The sequence below is a fragment of the Humulus lupulus genome, chromosome 9, assembly GCF_963169125.1.
Source record: "Humulus lupulus chromosome 9, drHumLupu1.1, whole genome shotgun sequence".
NCBI lineage: Eukaryota > Viridiplantae > Streptophyta > Magnoliopsida > Rosales > Cannabaceae > Humulus > Humulus lupulus.
This window is the reverse complement of record NC_084801.1, coordinates 147,605,736-147,626,660: the sequence shown is the minus strand read 5'-3', so window position 1 is coordinate 147,626,660 and position 20,925 is coordinate 147,605,736. Positions and strand designations below refer to the sequence as shown.

The 20,925-nt window shown below is 36.2% G+C and overlaps 1 pseudogene; it reads right to left on the bottom strand.

Annotated features, from left to right (window-relative positions):
- Positions 1-241: 241 nt before the first annotated feature.
- LOC133800549 (monocopper oxidase-like protein SKU5) lies at positions 242-11,667 on the bottom strand (annotated as a pseudogene).
- Positions 11,668-20,925: the final 9,258 nt, after the last annotated feature.

Below are 20,925 nucleotides of genomic sequence, written 5' to 3'. Positions count from 1 at the left end.
AAATAGTTTACATAACATAATTTTATGCTTATAAACTAGTGTTATTGTAAAAGATACAATAACACATTTTTTTGTATTATTCTAATATTTGGATAAGCTTGAATTATTATTATATAAACCTGTACATTATAAATATTTTTTATTTCTTTAATTCAAACCCGCTTCATTTAATATACTTAAGACACCCTTAACATTGTACAAATATATTTTTGAGTACCATTTATATGGTTCATAACACATATAACCAAATAATTGTGTCAAAATAAATTCAAGATTATCTAAACAATAATCCAAAAGTCTTAAGATATTCAACACTATCTAATTAACATAAACAAAACATTCTCACAATAGTCAACAAAATAGTCTTAAACAGTTGCATATTCAAAAGTAAAGGTAGGAATTCATGATCTTCCAAATGTCAGCACACCAAAGCCTTCCAAATCAGATTTTCTTTTGCACTTGACTTGTTGAATCTGGTAAATAAAACATAAAAGAAAAACTAATGAGGTCATGAAATATCATATCATTCATCTAAAATTGTCAATAATGCTATCATAATCTTGGATTGCATATCGATTAATGTTGAACAAGCATTATATAATCAGATAACCAAATAAATACCTCTTGGAATAACCTTTTGAGAAGGTCATGCAATTGTTAAACCAACAACTTCTCATATAGTAAGCATCGCATAGTTAGGACGAAATAAATAAGCACCAGGCACAACAACAACATCAACCCATACACGCATAAAATCTGGTACAAGAGGAATTCCGTGCACCTCTAAGTCTAGAACACTAGAATCCCAACAGCCTTCAGCAATAATTGCATCTGACCATTCGAGCAAGTAGCAAGCATTCCTTGCTTCTGTAAAGTTATGGCCCTTTTTAACTCCAACACTCTGCAAAATTAATTTTGAAAACAGTATATTAATTTTTGTATTTGGTTCCTTAAAAAGAAAGAAAACAATTTGAAGATTTACCTTAGGAGAAGGAGTATTGTTGGATTGTGGAATATTGTGGGACTGCCCCTAACTTATTGTTGCTCTACCGCCCTAATAAATGGGTCGCTTACAGGGTTGACTTGCTTAACTCAAAAATTACATGTAGAAATTTAGACACATGTTTGTTTATGACTTTGACTTTATGTATTTTTGTGATAGCACTGTATGTTTGAAAGTTTTTTTTCTCTCTCAATATATATTAATTTCCTAAACAAAAAGTTAGATTCTTAATTTGAAAGAAAATCAATACAATTGACTATAGTTTTTTATGTCTCCAATATGATAGGATTATTAGTCATTCGTGCATATAATACACATATGCTGTTTGTTGGAATGATTTACATATATATATATATATATGTATATGTTATAGTACTAGTACATTTAACTGTTTAAACGCAGCTAGAATACATAGAATGACCAGTGGTTAAATTGAGCTATTAAAGCATGCATTATATTATAGTAAATATTGTGAAAGTTTTTTATGAATTATTAATTTTGGTGCATGAGTTAAAGTTTGACTGAGGAGCTCAATCACTTGCCACTTGGTCCATGCAGCAATCAAATAAATATTGTGACATGCTATCCTTTAGGTTTGTTGTAATTGAAGAACTAATTATCTAATTTTTTAAAACTATATTACTCATATATGAAGGGAATCGTATAAGTCAAAATCAACTTTTTTATATTATAGCTTAACTACTTACTACTGTGTAGTATAAAACTGGAGGCAGGAAAAGAAAAAAAAAAGTCAGTTTGTCTTTCATGATAAAATCTCTTCTCTAAATAATGTTTCATCATATGATATATCCTCTTTATTAATATATTTTTGTTTTCTTTTTGATGGGGTCCTCTTTCTTTTAGTTAAATCAAACATCTGTAATTTATGAATTCATTAGTATTCTGACTTCACACTACAAAGAAGATGTCCTTTATACTGATGATGATCTTAACAAGGAAAATGAGGGTGGGATAACAATTTTGTTTTACCTGCAGAAAACATATCCTGGTGTTGAGAATGAAGGGGTTTTTTTAAAGGGATCAGGAGTGAGAGAATAGAGTTTGAGAAACGCTAATGCATGAGAAGGAGGGACCAAAGGACTTTACATAACTGAACATCACATGAAATATCAGTTGATAGGATCCAATATTACTTATTAATTTATAATAAAAAGAGTCATTTTTAAATTTATCCACATATAAACACATCACATGCACATCATGTGATGTTGGACACAAAGAACCTTATAACATTTATATGATTTCTAAGAACTATTAAATAAATTTGTACACAATTTATTCATTCATTTATTTTGTATATATTTAGGGAAACAATACAAAATTGCAGAATATTATAAACAGCAAGAAAGGCTTATTGAAGGCTTCAATGAGATGGAGATCATGACTGAAATGGGCTACTTCCCTGAAAGTCTAACTGAGGTTGTTGCCATCTTAGATTAGTTTTGAAATCAAAATTATTAATTAGTGCAAAGTAATTTTAATTTTCTTTATGTCTCATTTGCCAATTATTACTTGAAAATAAAAGAGATTAAGTGATCATTAAGGAATGGACACAAATATATAGCACTGCTTTTGAGTGTATTTAGTTCATTTGTATAAGCACATAATCATTTGATGAGTAAGCCTCAAATTGTGTTAAATGTGACAATATGAACCTATTTTAACTATTGTTACTCTTACTGAACACTTCTATTTTTTTGTTTATGCTTGATTTCAGGATGAAGTGTAGCAGTTTGCAAAGAGTGAGAGGTTGGCAGTGAATGCATCAAACATAGCTAACTTAGTTCTGTTTGCAGCGAAAGTTTATGCTTCAATTGAGAGCAAATCACTAGTTGTGATTGCCTCAACTTTGGATTCCCTACGTGTTGCATATGCTTACTCAAATTTTCATAGAGCTAAATGTGAACTTTACTATGGAAGTAAGGTGGATCTTCTGAAAATGACAAGGGAGGGAAACCAAGCTATTGTTTTGGGTAATTATATTTGACTAAGAACTCATGGAGGCATTATCAGATTATGCGTTTTTCCAATCACAACTCATATGTATAATGTTTTATTATTCAAACCCTAAGACTGGGGACATGAAAACTACCCTTATTCACACCCTAGGCGATATATCTATCAATATAATCAAACCAATTCAAGCAAACACAATTTATTTGTAAGAAGATAATACATAATTCTAGATAAAATTTGACATCATTTCCCATATAAAAGCTTACCTAACCATCTATCAATACCAAGTAAAAAAATTCAAACAACACACAATAAGTTTTCTTCCTTATATCACCACAACACACAAACAGATTTTCCAGAACCTACTTCTCTAAGACACACAAGTTTTCAACCTTTCGTTATCACCACAGCATACAATTTTAATCTCAGAACCTACTTCTCTACGAATAAATATTTAAGATATTCAAACTCCTCTAACGTTTGTATGATATTAATAAAATAGTTAAGAGAACATACTTTCGTACTTCTTGCAATTAATAATTAAGTTAATTAACTTTGCAATGCTCCTCGCCAATTCGATCCACAACCTAAAGAATATAATCAATACCTAAAAGATTAATACAAAATTAAAATTAAATGATACAATAAAACCATAAAATTCATGAAATGACTTGTTATGAGTCTTAAAATCATAAACTATATTCATTAATGGTTCAAACTTAACATAAAGAAACATATTCCAACTCAAATGTCCAAAAAAATCATCATTTTCATAATCATCGTCATTTTCGCTCATTCTATCTTAAATTCAGCTACTAAAAAACTAATATAAACAATATTTCAGCAACTTAAAAACAATATGTAACAAAAAAAATAAACAAAAGACAATCACAAATGCAAAGCCAAGGACAATCAGAAATGCGAATACAAAAGCAATGGAAATTCCCTCTGATTTCTCTTTCCCAAAAAAAAAAAAAAATTCTATCAAACTTTATAATGTATTTCCAAACTCAAAAAAGTCAAGAACCCAATTTAATTGAAGACAGAAATCAAATCCCTTTTATAAAGAATAAACTAAGCAACATTTTTGATATAATTGTTTCACAAGTACTATCTTTCTCTACTGTATTCACACAAAGCTTGATTAATTAATAGTTTCAATCAATTATTTTGAAAGCTCATTCAATAGAAAAATCAGAACAACAATTTAAATGCAGATAATTCTCTCACCCAAAACTCTTTAAGAATGAAAGAACATTCTCTTTAAAAACAAAGGAGCCAGAAAATTTCAACAGAAGAGAAAGTGTCCATCACATGTAGTCTCTTAGCATTTTTCATAATTTAATCATGCGCCATTAAATTTAAAAGAGTCAATCCCAAAACAGAATCAGGTCTTGCTTTAAAATATTTCCACAAGTTTTATGGAAAAGTATTAAAATAATAACTTTAAGTGACAATTACTTCACTTTGATGTAGTGATTATCTACACTTCATTGTTAAATTATGTAGTTTTTTAAAAAAAAATGCATATCTAGTATCACACACAGAAACCAACATTTAATTCAAAACTAAACCATTTGTTTTTCCTCAATAACCAAAAGCTCATCATGAGGAAATCCATAACAAACAAAAAGATAGAAATCCTAAGTTGCTAACCATGACCAATAGGCCCAATACCAACACTAAATATCAACATACCAAACATTCTCATAAAAAATCACTAAATTTTCTGAAGTTATCATGTCTGTCACTAACCTAAACGATTCCTGGATCCCATACTCCAAAAAAACAATTTTGAGTTTACTAAACATTGTTTATAATTATTCATCCAACATAAAAGTTGAAAATTGCAGCAGTGAAAGAAGCTGTAAAAACAGAGGAAACAAAAGCACATGCATATCTAGAATTATCATAGGAAGTACAAATGGAATGAACATAGATGAAGCAAACCTAAATGTACCATCAGAAGCAAGAGAAATGGTAGACATAACAACATCAATAAAACAAGAAGCAGAACATAACAAGTCTGGTTTTCCTTTTGTAGCTAATTACTGCAACAAGCTACAACACCAACACAAACCAGCCAAAAAATACATGTTGCGAGCAGGACTTTGAGAGAGTTAAATATTGAGAAAGAACACGTAGTAGGACATGGAATTATGAGCAATCCTAAATTCCAAAAGCTTTAAGAATGCAAATTATTTTTCTTTAAGTCATCTTTTGGTGAGAAAAATGAATTATTATTTTGAAATCATGAAAGTAATATGCTCGTGTCAAATAAAATACATGTAAGCTAACCAATCTCTAAACACCTCAAATTTATACTCCAACCAAATCAAAGGAGCCTTACAAAATCTATTAATTGAAAGTTAAAAAACTGGAAGAATAAAAGATGAGAAAAGATAAAATAACATATTTCAGAACTCCACTGTCATGTCACCAAGCTTCCTCTCTATAACATCTTTCTAATTGTCCACTACAGAGTATTTTGACAATTAAAATAGTGGATCATGTACATAGAAATCCCTCTAGAGCATATTTCTCTAAAGGTCTGAAATTAAATTATAACTAGATAGACCACATGAAATGAAGAAATGTTACCTCCAGACGCAGTTCTCATAATGGTTCCTCCATCTAGATCTTTTGATGAATTATCAATCCCAACAAACTTTAGTGCCACTGAATTTGCCAAGCCCATATGACCATCAGTTCTTGGTAACCAAACCTGCACATTAAGATATTATTAGAAAATAGTATGCTAGTTTAAATAATATTAGAGCCCAGAATATCTCTAATCTAAAAATGAAATCTATAATATTATGGCATACAAGATTATTTGGAGTAATATCATCAATCCAAGAAGCAGTTGGCAAATCTCCTCCCCATAGATCATTGTTCCAACCGCCACCCAAAATCCAGGAACCTGGTTTTCTATCTGAAATATTATTGCTGAAATTATAAGTACTTCACTAGTTAAAAATTCAGTCGTTAGAAGGAATCCTCAATAATCCTCCAAATCATTAAAATTTTAAGACTAGATTGATCAGCAAAAAGCTTGAAGACGAGTTGACTACTATCTAAAAGAACATAAATTATAATTAAATAGAATAAAAGCATTTAGTTTTCAATTTTTAGTACTAAACAGTAAACGTTATGAATCATTGATGCTAAAAGCACAACATTCTTTTTCCACTACTTCCAATGAATAGAAAGCAGTTAAATTTCTAACCTATTCTATTACTTTAGATCTTTTTAAGCAAATAAGATATTAACATCAAGAAACAGTATAGACACACTTTGCATACTTCACATACTGCATAAGAAATTGAATTTTCAAATACAAACACCATTCTATTGTACAAACTTTCAATCCAAAAAGCAACAGGTAACCACTAAAATTGAATTGAACTTACTTTCTGCTGCTTATGCAATTCTTCTCACAACCTCATCCTTTTTTATTTATGCCTCGGAATTGCAATCGCATCAACTGTATCAATAACAGTGAATGTGGTAAAACCAAATATTAATTTTCACATTACAACATTAAGTAATTTATCAAAATTACATATTAAAATTGTAATAATGTGTAAAATTGCAACTTTATAACAACAATCCAGACAACCAAGCATTATTTTCGCATTCTAGAATCTGAAATACACATATTTTATTGCTTCCAAAACTATCTCTTAACTAAGTAAACAACCAGTGAATCTATCACCCAAACTAACACAGAATGGAACAAATTCATAAACTCTCACCAAAATTTTCTGAAAAATAATTATAAATAAAAATTAGTAGTTGTGAAAGATTCTTAGCTAAAAAATAATCAAGTTAGATTTCTCTCCATCTGAATAAGAATTCCAACTAAAGTTTATGACAAACAATATCAAGTGTAATTTTACAGGGAAAATACAGTAATTGTAGAAAGGTACATAAATTACAGTAAAATAACTCAAAATAGAAGGAATAATGTGCGTGTATATATGCACAGAGTTTGGAACAAAATTCAATTAAAATGGAGGTTGAGCAGAGCTAACCTATAGTCCACCTGAAATCAAGTGCACATGAGAATCAATAAATCCAGGCACCACCATCATCAGCAATCATTCATGACCATGAAATCACCCAATTTGAGTCATTTGCAAAAATGACTTCGATGAAAAAGTTATATCTGCAAAACAAATTTTCAAATAAAAGTGATTCTCTTTCTGTTCCTATAACATATATATGGGTCTGTGCAGCATTTCCATAATAAATTAATGGAATCACACTGAGCGACCATAAAAGACCATCACAGTCCCTCAATTACACTCAAAATCAAAATCAATGAGGTTGTTTTTGGTAAATTAAAAAACCAACCTTGCAGCAGCAACGGCTAAGTCAATGTTGGGGAAAATGCCAGCTTTGGATTTTTTGAGATAGCGATCAATTCGTAGCCAGAGTCGAGGATGTCATGTCAAAATATAACCAAGAAAAGCAACTTAAAAGGCATCATACTCCGGCATAAAAAAAAAAAATTAAGCTGGATTTCTACTAACTAGGCATATCTCAATTGGGTACAAAAAAACATTAACCAAAAGAGAAAAAGAATTAAGAAATTGCATTATAAAAAAAATGAGAGAAATTGAAAGGGAAACAAAGAACCTTCTGTTTGGGTCCAAGTGGGAAAGAAAGAACATTCTATAATACATGTTCCATCCAATGTGTTCTTTCCATTTCTACACCAATAAATTGGAGCCCTTGTGGCTTTACCATTCTACTAATTTGGGTACTTAACTAAATTATACAAAACTTTTCCACCCTTGATTACCCAATAAAAGCTGCTGAAACTATAATAAACATTACAAAAAATGCTCTGCTTGCATATGATATTGTTGATGGTGCACTAGAAAACTTTAATCTCTGAGCCTGATCTCTACACATTGAAGAAACACTAGATGTGCTAGTAGAGTTCAGGTTGACCACTAGATTAAGATTGTATCTGCCAACTCAAATTCGGATGAGCAAGTATATTGGGACAAACAAGCTAGCAAAGTTGTAGTTTAATGTAATGTTACTTCTGTAGGGATGAAAGTACACCACAAAATATGGCATTTTCAGGCAAAGAAACCTCGGATTTTTCATCATCAAAGTTTACGACACTGAAGTATGTTTCCTGGCCTATATACCACGAGTTTAGATTGTCTGTTCAAAGGTTCCACATGCCACTATTGTCTAGAGAAATCAAAATTGTTGTCCAAGCTCCGGGAAAGACCTGTAACTAGTTGAAAAATCATTCTGTTAACAAGACATGATTCACTTCTCAAAGCACTAGTTGTTAATATTATTTAGTTATGTTAGTTTGTCTGCTGAAGAGTTTGTTATATGGTAGTTAGTTTCATAACTACCCCCTCTGTACTACTCATTCTCTATATAAATAAAGCTCTTAACTAACTCTCTTTAATGAGTTCAATTTAGACACCATGAAAGCTGAGAAAAAAAAGTAGTCCACGCACTATTTTACCAATCCTAGGAAACATCATTGTCATGACAATAATAAAATGGAGGTTTTGCTGATCAAACTATTAAATTCGGTTATAGTTACAAGATAGGAGTACCTGTGTGGTGCTGCAAGCAACCCCGTCCCATTTTTTGTAAGTGTTTCTGCTGTTTTCTGTCCATACGCCAAAATCCATACTATAGAAAAAAAAAAAAAAAAAAAAGAGAAACTGTCCAACTCGTGTTCTTGACTTTTCCATTTTCAAAACAAGAAAAATGCAAACGAAAAAAAAAGAGAAGCAAAAGCTCACCCCACTACAAAAAATGCATAGCCATCCAAATGGTAGTTCTAAAAAGTGGTGTCGTTGTTCTGGAGGATGATTTCCATGAAAACTCTATAAGTACAATTAATTAGAGATGTATCAACCTTGGGGGGTCTGTTCATAATTTTATTAGGGAAAACAAGCTTGTAAACTCCTAGAATCTTAAACTTTTCAGCAAGCTTCAAGGGGCGGTAAGTATGAAATGCTATTAAGGGTAGTACGCCACTTTTCACTTATAAGTTCAGGTGGTTTGTTGGTGATCAGATAGAAATCTGTGATGGTAATTTGATCATATTTGAAGGATCCTTGAGGGTTTGGACGAGCAGCACCAGCAGAGACATTCCATCTAAAATTGCACCACCATGACCAAAGTGTAATACTAATCAGTCTAGAATCAGGTGAAGAAAAAAAAATGATTAAGGGAACCAAAAGTAAATTACTATTAAATCATAAGCCAGTTCAATAATAACCATCAATGGTAAGTATTATTGGGCTATTGGATAAATATTTATTTGGCACCTCTTCACTTTAAAGAATTAGATTTTAAGCACTTGAAATAGATTATTTTTAGCCTGGATTGTAATATTAAAATACTCAGCTACAACCTTATCGATATTGCTTGATTCATTGAGAAATAGGGGTCCAAATCATGAGGATCAGGGAGAGGACTTGACGCAGGCCTCTGACAGTTTGAGTAGTGCAAAATAGCAACTCCATTTACTCAAGTCCAAGAAGATGAATTGACAAAACGAGGGCTGGCAACAATGTAATAGTCACTGCTGGAATTTTGATCCATTGTTACCAAGAATGAATATGACTGACCCACATGTATGTCCATGTTTGAGTAGTTCTGTTGAACTGTATATGATCCTTCGGTCTCAACAAGAAGTAAGTTGTGGTTTTGTATCCTGAAATTCAAACTAGTTCAGATACCGACATTATGCACCCGTAGACGGTATGCTTTTCCTGTTCAAGACAAATTTACAATGAGATTAACAACCTACCTTCATAAATCAATTTAACAATCATAACTAAACCTTACATAGCCAAAAAGAAAAATGAGAAAAGAGGCTTACTATTTACTTTTTACCTAGTTCAACATTTACTAGATGGAAAGGATTTCCTGCTGAAACAAGTGCCTCATCATATCGAAAGGGACCATGTCCACTTAAAGTAATATCGTCAGGAACTCCAAGGGCAATTCCATTTTCAACATCTTTTCTCAGTTCCTGTTACCCCATAAACATCAGTCTCATAACCAATAAAGCCAAGAGAAAGAATTCAGTAATAGATGTAGTAACAAGACATAAACTCACTTTTTGACTCTTTGTATACCAGTCACTAATAAATAGTGTAATATCTCCATCTGGCACCAGAAAAAGGTAGTGGAGTAACTGCTCTGTTGCTTATAATGACCCCCCAATACCCTCCCGCAGCTCTTTGAAAGTTCAGGGAAGGGAAGTAAAAGAAACTCTCTATCTGATCTTTCACCTGTAAATCATATGTCCAATTCCAACCGACCGGGATTGGACAATTAGTCCCCAACATGCCATCTTGCCAAGAATTTTTCCTGTGCTGTATGAAGTATACATTTGAATTTTTCAACAATAAAAACAACTCTCATATGTTAATGGCACATGGACATTATACCATGTAATAAGCAATGGCTCATCGAGGTTATTATTGACATTAACAACAACATTCCAGTTGGTAGTGACGTTGAGAATCGGTCCTGGAAACTGCCCGTTTATCCTAATAACCTAGAATAATGAAACAGCAAATGTCATTTTATCACTAGCCTCAAGTTTTTAAGTCTTACACAGTAAAATACAGGAGCAAAAGGAGATAAACAAAGACTTAAAAAGTTAATGCTGCTCAAAATGAAGTAAAAAGCCAGATTAATTTCTTGTACTCTTTAAAAAACAGTACACATAATCAAGTTTCCGACACACCTAAATAACCAACAAAAGAAAGAAAACATACCCATGAAAGGAAAATTGTTCAAGCACACAAAAATACTATATAGGAATCTCATTTTCAAATTCTTTTTTCCCTATCTTGTAAAAAAAGAAAACACAAAACAAAAAACAAAATTCCAGATCTTCTGTGCCACAAAAATTAAAAATAGCTTACAAAGGGGTAGTGCATTCCCACTAATCTCTGTCAAAATATAACCAAGAAAAGAAACTTAAAAGGCATCATACTCCGGCATAAAAAAACAAAAAAATAAGCTGGATTTCGACTAACGAGGCATATCTCAATTGGGTACAAAAAACAATAACCAAAAGAGAAAAAGAATTAAGGAATTGCATTATAAAAAAATGAGAGAAATTGAAAGGGAGAAAAAGAACCTTCTGTTTGGGTTCAAGTGGCGAGGCATTGATGTACGAAACGGACCAATCATAGTAGACATAGGGATCACCAGCCAAACCAACACTTAACGAACCCAGAAGGAGAATCAAGTAAAACAAGAAGAAGTAAGGACAGGGTAGAGCTGAGGGCATTGGAACCCCCAAAGTCTCAGTCACAGCTTCCCTTTTATCCTACCCTTATGGGTTTTATTTATCTTTTGCTAGAAAGAAAGTTCAAGCTTCAGAGAACTTTATCAAAGCTCAAAAAAGAGTGACAAAGAGAGCGAAAAAGGGGTTACTTAGGTTTGTTTGCTGCAACGAGTGGTGACATGGTAACAGCAAAGCTGCAGCAGAAGCAAACTTTGGTGGCAAGAGAGAGAGAGAGAAAGAGAGATGTAATAGACTAATGTAGGCACATGTGGGAGTGAGTTGAGGCGAGTTTGACTTCAGAGACACCGTAGCCGAAGAAGAGAGTTTGAACAATGTAATTAAAAAAGAATTAGGTAGGAAAAAAAATATAACTTTTACAAGTTATAGGCTGGCTCCCAAAATAAATTACCGCAATTTTTTTCTTTTACCACATATATATAAGTATATCATAATACTTTTTCAGTAGTATTATATTCTTATGTTATGAAAAGGGGTATTTGGTGTAGTGAAAAACCGCGAATCCCCCTCCTACAGCTCAACCAAGTCGAGCCTAGCCTTCAATCTGAGATCGCTTTCTTTCAATCTCGACCTATGTGCCCGAATTTGTGGTTGACGGTGCTGTCAGTACCCCTAGGGTCAACCTTGGTTCTAATGCTTTGACTCGTGTGGGTCAAGGCTTTAGCAACCTCGGGGCTCCCCAATGGGAGTTTTTGACCTCCTGCCAGGATGCCAACACTCTTTTGGACAAGATTCGGGAACTATTTTCTTCGGTTAGTTACTTTCTGACAAGCTCCCTACTTCTGTGCCAACTTTGAATTTGTGCTTTTAACATTTGTTTTTCATTGCAGGGATTCATATCCTTTGTTCAGCATAATTTTGTGTTGAATCGCGAGGTCACAGCAAGCAAGACGATTTCCCAAGAGGCCTGAGATGCTCAACTTAGGGTCGAGGATGACCTTTAAAATGCTCGGCTGGAACTTGAAGCAAGGAAAGTGGAGATCAAGAGGATACCGCAGCTTGAGACCAAGCTAGAGGCGATCTAGATGGAAGTTGAGGCCAGGGACACAGAGATCAAAAGAATCTAGGAGCTTAATGCCAAACTGGAAGAGGAAAAGAAGATGACATTCGAGTTCATTGAGAGCGAGAAGGCTCGTCTTCTTGAGGAGTTTAAGACCAAAAAAGATCGCGCCGCAGACATGGCGATGTATCAGATGTGGGCTAATAATCCTGACCTCGATACTAGCTTCCTCTATGATTGGGAGACCAAATTTATTGCTAGGAGGTAGGCTCGACTGGAGGAGGAAGAGGCCAGGCTCGATGCTGAAGAGGCGATGGAGGCAACCGAGCAAGCTGTAACTATAGTTGATGGCACTGCTATTCCTTAAAGTTCAAGTTATGGGCTGCGACCCATTTTTGTTTCCCCTTTTAATGACATAGTTATATATATAATTTCTTTTCTTTATGCCCTTGGGGAAAAGACAATTATATTTCAATGGTAGTTTATATTTTTATGCTTACATTTCTTGCTCGAAACATTTATGCATATTGTCTACCTTGGATGTCTTTTCCTTTATCACACGCTCCACAATTCTAGGCTCGAAATATTCCGAGCTTGTGTAAGTACTATATTTGTTTATCTACACAAATACTTGTCGCGCTTGAGCTCGAATTTCCATATATTCATACATAGTTCATTCGATTGCACATTTTTTGACTTCGTTATACCCAAAATTGAATATTACTTTTACCTTATATCTTTGTTTAGAAATACTTATTATGTATGTAACCTCATAAGTGTAGTTATTTCTCGCTTATTGATAGTAACTTTTCATCATCCTTGAGTATGGTCTCGAGATTGCAATGTCGAAACTTATTTGCAAAAAAATTCTAGCTCTTTCTCGACTTATAAACTTTTGTTGGTTTATCTAGAATTCCCACTTGTGATCGTGTCAATTAGGTTATGCTAATTTGTTCCAGACTTGTACAATTTGTGTTAGATTATTGATCCATATACTGTAATTTTAATTAATTTTTATTGATGGTACATTTTCGAGCTTATGGTATTATCACATACCACGTATGCCCCCTTAATATCCTATGATTGCAATCTTAGGTTATTGAATTTTGAGAGCTTGCAAAAAGTATAACAATAAAAATACACAAAACTTTGAATAAAAATCAGTGCTTTATCATTAAAAAGCAGAAATTAAATACAAGCTGGGTTAAAAATGAATAAACACCATTCCTACATTACTGATAATAAGGTCGTAGACGTTCACCATTCACAGCTCATGGAACCAATTCTCCATTCAATCTTGCTAGTTTATAAACACCAGGTTGAATGATGGACTCGATTTGGTATGGTCCTTCCCAATTAGGCCCGAGCACACCCGCAGAGGGGTCTCATGCAGCCAAAAACACGCTTCTAAGCACCAAATCTTCCAATCCAAATTTTCTATCTCGAACCCCCTTGTTGAAGTATCTTGTAGCCCTTTGTTGGTATGCAACATTCCTTAGTTGGACTTCGTCTCATTTTTCTTCAATTAGGTCTAGAGTTTCTTCGAGCTGGGATTGGTTTGAGGTCTGGTCATATGCCATGTGCCTTATTGTTAGGATTTCGACCTCAATAGGTAACATGGCCTCGCAAACATTAGCCAGGGAGTAGGGGGTATGTCCCGTTGAGGTCCGTGTTGTTGTTCTATATGCCCATAGGACTTGTGGTAGTTCCTCTAGCCATCTTCCTTTAGCTTATTCTAGCCTTTTCTTAATAGAACTCTTTAGAGTTTTATTTACCACTTTGACCTGGGCATTTGCCTGTGGATGGGCCACAGAGGAAAAACATTTAATTATCCCATTATTTTCACAGAACTGTGTGAAAAGATCACTGTCGAACTGGGTCCCATTATCTAATACGATCTTCCTGGGCATCTCGTATCTACAGATTATATTCTTCACCACCAAATCCAGAACTTTTTTCGAGGTGATCGTAGCTAGAGGATCAACCTCAGTCCACTTTGTAAAATAATCAATAGCCACTACAATATATTTTACTCCTCCTTTTCCAGTCGGCAGGGAGCCGATGAGGTTGATTCCCCATACCGTGAATGGCCACGGACAGCTCATCATGGTGAGCTCGGTGGGGGGAGCTCGCGGTATCGAAGTGAACCGTTGAAACTTGTCACAATGCTTAATGTATTCAAACGAGTCTGATTTAACTATAGGCCAAAAGTATCCTTGGCTAATCACCTTGTTCGACAGACTATGCCCCTCAGTGTGGTCTCCGCAAAATCCTTCAAGGATTTCTTCTAAAAAAATTATTGCTTCAGTCGGAGTTACACACCGTACTAATGGCATGGAATACCCTCTTTTGTACAACACCCCTTCCAACATGGTGTATCTTGGTATTTTGTACATAAGTTTCATAGCCCGTTTCGGTCTGCCAGGAGACTCCCTGGTTTGACGTAGTCAATTATGGGGGTCATCAAGGTAGGTTGCGAGTCAATCATGTTTACATTTTCTTCCTTGGGCTCGGTTATGCTTGGTATCGGTAGAAATTTGACCGGCACCACGTTGAGTGTGTCAGACTCTTTGGTCGTGGCGAGCCTAGCCAGAGCGTCTGCATTTGAGTTTTTTTCCCTCATAACTTATTCTATGGAATAGAACTCAAATTCCCCGAACGCTGCCTAAACTTTCTCCAAATAGGCTGCCATTTTAATGCCGCAAGCTTGATGTTCTCCTAAAACCTAACTTACAACTAATTGGGAATCACTATAGTAGTGAATGGCCTTCACCCTTAAGATTGGAGGCTATTCGGAGTCCTACTAATAGTGATTCGTACTCAATCTCATTATTTCATGCTTCGAAGCCAAACTGTAAAGCCGAATGAAAATGATTTTCCATCGAAGTGATCAAGATGATCACTGCCCCTAACCCATTCTCATTAGAAGATCCATCGACATAAAGTCTCCAAAGCTCCGGGCTAGGGTTATGACTTCCTCGTTGGTGATTCCCGTAGATTCAACTTTGAAATCTGCTAAGGACTGTCCTTTGATGGTTGTTCTTGGATGATAGGTGATCTCGAACTTCCCGAGTTTGACAACCAATTTTAAAAATCTGCCAGAGGCCTCAGGTGTGGATAGTACTTTCTTTAATGGTTGATTAGTTAATACGTGTATAGGATATGCTTGGAAATAGGGTCGAAGCTTTCGAGATGCATGTACTAGGCACAAAGCCAGCTTTTCCATTAACGGATATCTCGACTCTGCCCCCAGTAACCTTTTGCTAAAATAGTAAATAGGATTTTGCACTTTCTTATCCTCTCAAACAAGAATCGCATTGATCGCATGCTCAGTTGTGGCGAGGTATAAGTACAATACTTCCCCTGTGATTGGCTTGGATAAGATTGGTTGTTCGGAGAGGTGCTTCTTAAGGTTTTGAAATGCGAACTCACACTCGTCCGACCATTTATGTAACGCCCTGGATAGCCAAGACCGTTACACTGTGTGTTTATAAAGTGCTAGACTTGCTAATCAAGTCGTTTAATCAAAACGTGTTATTGAAACTACAAGGGAACTAGGGTTAAAATGTTTTGGTCTCAAAAGTCACATTTTCATAAAGAAACATTTCCTGTTTATACGGGATCCCAAAAAAATTATTAAGATTAAAAACCGTTTACAAAAGACATAAGGTTTAAATACAATATCAAGTCATATTAAGGCAAAACAGACAGTTAGGCAATCCCTGTCCTGATCCACTCCTCGACCATGGCGATTGAACAGCTGGCTATGTACATTCAACCCTGCAGCTCTCCATCTCAGGATTGGTCCAGCTTACCTTTGCCTTTACCTACACAACGTAACACCCATGAGCCAAGGCCCAGAAAGAAAACACAACAACAGAGCATAGGCAATCAACAGACAAATCAATATCTCGTATTGCATCACATATTCTTAACCATATCAACATTCAGAATAGTCAAGTGTTCAGCATACTAAACATATCAATTTATAGCATACACCAAATCACATATGATAACTAGGGTTAGTGCCCTCAGGCCGCACCCTCCGTTATCCCACTGACTCCGGCCCGCTTAAACCGAGCTCAGTGAATATAAAGCTGTCCTCGGCTACCAGTGGCCAAGCCGCGCCCTCTGCGCAAATATTATGTACGGCACCCTTAGGTTGCCATCACATGTCCCATGGAATAATACCATCATTGACATAAGACAAATATCGGGAGCACTTAGTCCCATCACAAACATATAACCGGGTGCAGTTTTCTTACCTTTCGATTTGCTAGCTTTGATCACTCGACTCCTTGAGCACGATCCCTCTCGAGCCCTAGTGCTCACCTAAACACAACCATAGATCAAAGTCACCACCAAGTCTCAAGTCCAAAACCTAGCCTCGGGACCAATCCCGAGCCCCCGGGAAGTCCTAGTTCCACCAAACAAGGTGGTTGAACCAAACCCCGAACCCTTGGTCAAAAACCCTTGCAAACAACCCTAAAACCCCTTTCTGAAAATAGGGCAGTGCTACAGTGCTCTTAGGAGGGCGCTACAAGCAGAAGAAAAATCCCCCAGCAAGCTTGGCCTAGCGCTACAGCGCCCAAAGGCTAGCGTTGTAGCGCTAGTCACAGACAGGGAACAGCTCATTTTCCCTTCCTGCGATTTCCTCGAACCAAACTTAACCGAAACTTCTCCAAACCTTCACCAAACTCAAAAACAACCTTATTAACACTCTCCACTCATCCCAAGCACCCCAGATACTCAAAACCCAATCACATGCATCCCTAATCCCAAAATTCACCATTGTTGCTCATAGACTTCAGAAACTCAGCAAAGACAATCAAACCTTCAAAGTTTAAGGCTTAGAATTTCATACCTTTAATGGGATTTCGATTTCAAGACAGCCTCTACACCTCCTTATCTTGATCTTCCTCTTCTTTTGGCCTGAATTCCCTAAAGTTCCCATCAAATCCAGCTTATACACCATAAGTCAGAAACTAAAACCAGAATCTGAAGAAGCTACAAAGTCTTACCTCAAGTGATGGGGTGTTCTTGCTAAACCCCTGCCAGTTCTTCAAGCCTAGCTTAGGATCCTTGATGCTCAGCCTAACCTAGCTCTCCTCTGAGCTTTGCTCCAAGAAAACCCAAGAAAAGGGTGAGAGAACCACAAACTGACCTTAGAGAAAACAGCTCTGTTTTTCCTCCCTTTCTTTCCTTTCTTTTCCTTCTTTTCTCTCTTTCAGACTTCTATACTTTTCTACAACTTCCACTAACATAAAGCCTTAGTAATACCCATCTTTAAAAGGCCAAATGACCTTAATTCCCTCCCTATTAATTCTAATCCTTTAATCCACTTAGGGGCATTTTAGTCATTTCACCCCAATTCCCGCTAACTCCTCAAGTGTCTCTAACATTTACCGCTTAATTCCTGATACCTAATTAATCACCAATAATATTCCTCGATGTTGAAATATTCTCCAATATACTCACCAGATTCCCATTTGTACCCCTAGGCTCACCCCGAGCCGGGTATAAGTCCCTGCCATGACTTTTTTGCTAACCTGCTCACTAGGATCGTCTCGAGTCACAGATCACAGATATATCCACATAATAATGTGGTCTCAACAATTATCACATATATCAATACAGTTATGCCCATAATGGCCAAAATTACGATTACGCCCTTCTAACCTAATCAGGGCCTACATGCATACTAATTCACATAGTCATGCATCTCGAATATTCAAATAGTCATTTAACATGCTTTAAATCATAATCATGCATTTTACTCATTAAAGTCACACATAATTCCCATTATGCCCTCCAGGCACACTAATCAAGGCCCTTAACCTTTATTAGCGAATTTGGGTCGTTACAATTTAAATTTCCTGTCGCCTCTCAAAAGATTACAGAATGGGAGGCATCTATCTGTAAATTTTGAGATGAATCTACTTAAGGCAGCCATTCGTCTAGTTAGGCTCTGGACATCTCTATGTTTTCGAGGTGAGGGCATATCGATTCATGCCTTAATCTTATACAGGTTTGCCTCTATGCCCCGAACATTTACTATGAATCCGAGAAACTTTCATAAGGATACTTCGAATGAGCATTTCTGCAGGTTAAGTCTCATATTTTACTTCCGAAGTAAAGCGAAGCATTCTGCGAGATCATCCACATGGTTACAGTTATTCGTTGACTTGACTAGCATATCGTCCACATAAACTTCCTTGTTATTCCCTATTTGTTCAAAAAACATCCTATTCACCAATATTTTGTATGTGGCTCTGGCGTTCTTGAGCCTGAAAGGCATCACATTGTAGTAATACAAGCCTTTATCATGGCTATCTAGTTATCTCCAGAGTATGCAATCACGAAGCTCGTATGTTCTTGGTCAGGCGTATGTATGGCTATCTGGTTATATCCAGAGTGTGCATCCATGAATGACATGATGTCGTGACCTACGGTGGCATCTACGAGTTGATCAATTCGAGGCAAGGGAAAGCAATCCTTTGGACATGCCTTATTGATATTCGGATAATCAATGCAAGTTCGCCACTTTCCATTGGGATTCAGAACTAGCACAGGATTGGCTATCCAATCGGGATAGAAAGCATCTCGGATAAACCAATTTGCCTTCAACCTTTCGACCTCTTCTTTCAAGGCTTTCTTCCTTTCATCATCCAGGAGCCATCTTTTCTGTTGCTTTGGGGGGAAGCTTTTGTCTATATTGAGTGCATGGCTTATAATGTTTGGGCTGATCCCAACCATGTCCGAGTGCGACCATGCAAACACGTCTTGATTTTCCCTCAGGAAGATAATTAATTGTTATCTCGCATCCTTGGGGAGGTTCTTCCATATTTTACCACCTTAGTGGTATCCTTTTCATCAAGCTCCATTACTTCGAGCTCCTCTATTGATCCGAGATCGGCCCTATCCTCTTCTACTCTGGGGTCCATCTCTTCTTCGACCTCGAAGACTGTTATGATTTTTTTCCTAGATAACAACAAGTACATGCGCACTTGTTTGGACCTTCCCTCTCTTAGAAATGATATAACATTCTCGGGTGGCCATCTAGTCTCCCTTCAGTGTCTTAATGCCACTGAATGTTGTGAACTTGATGGCCAAGTGCCTCATAGATGACACTGCCCCCAGCCCATTCAGGGCTGGTCTCCCGAGCAGTACATTGTAGGCCGATGGGGTGTCCACCACTATAAATTCCATCATCTTTGTTACTGAGACTGTATAGTCTCCCAAGGTTACCGGGATCTCGATGGAACATGTGGTGCCTATCCCTTCTCCTGAAAATCCATACAACGTCATCGAACAGGCTTTCAAGTCTCGAATTATGAGTCCCATTTTTTCCAAAGTGGCCTTGTAAGGATGTTAACCGAGTTCCCATTATCTATCAGGACCCAATGCACCATTTTATTGGCGAGTTGGAGTGTGATGACCAGAGGGTCATTGTGGGGAAAATGGGCGTGCGATGCATCTTCTTCTATGAAAGTAATGGGTTACGTTTCAACCTTCTGTTGTTTTGGATCTCGCGGTTCAAGTTCGTAGGGAGATCCATCCCTCGTCTTGAGCTCGTTGGCATATCTTTTTTGGGCATTTCTACCCGACCCGGCGAGGAGTGGTCCTCCGGAAATGGTTACCACATCCTCCCCATCTATTGAAGGAGGTCGATCATCCTCTCTTGTGCGTGTGGCCGTGTTCTATTGGGCAGGCTATGTAGGAGCTGCCCTCTGTCCATCTGACGCTTGGATCGGGTTTCTGTTTCTTACATATTTCCCAAAATATCCTCTCGAGATCAGACCTTCGATCTTGTCCTTCAGTTGTTTGCATTCATCAGTGGTATGAGTAACATCTCTATGGAATCTGTAGAATTTATTGGCATCTCTCTTTGATTTTTGATTTTGCATTGGATCAGGTTGTCTAAATGGGACCTAATTTTCGTTTGCAATAAAAATGTTTTCCCGAGTTTCTGTAAGCTTAGTATAAATTATGTAAATGGAGAAATATATATCTCCTTTCTTCTTCCCTCCCCGTCCGCCTCCGAGTTATTCCCTTCATTTTTCTTTCTTTTTGAAGGGTTGTCTCCTGAGGGTCGTGACGTTGAGGGGGTAGCAAAGGTCGGGACTGACTTGACATTCGTCGTTGTAGTTATAACAAGCTGAGGGGTTAGTTTTAATGCTGACCTCACCTCCTCTACATTGACAAATCTCTAAACCCTATTATTGAACGGGAAATTTCACTATTCATACTTAATAATGCCTAATATTACCAAAAAATCCTAGCACTATTAACCTTTTCAATTTGATGCTAAACATTCCTCTCATACCCAAGATAACCCTCCCATTATATCAAGTATCCTAAAACCTTCACTTCATATCTCTTCTCTTTCTCTCCCTCTCTCTCTTTCATTCTCATGAAATCCTCCCTAAAACCCACAGATTTGTATGATTTTCTTGTCGAAATCATTGTTAGCCATCTCTATTTTCTCTGCGAAGTCGCCAATATCAAAGGCAACATCCATTTTGAGGGTTTTTGGAGGAGAAAAACCATGGGTAAAAATATTGACACATTTTATCTGTTGGGTATTGTTTATTTACATTTCAAATAGATCTAAGCCTATATTGG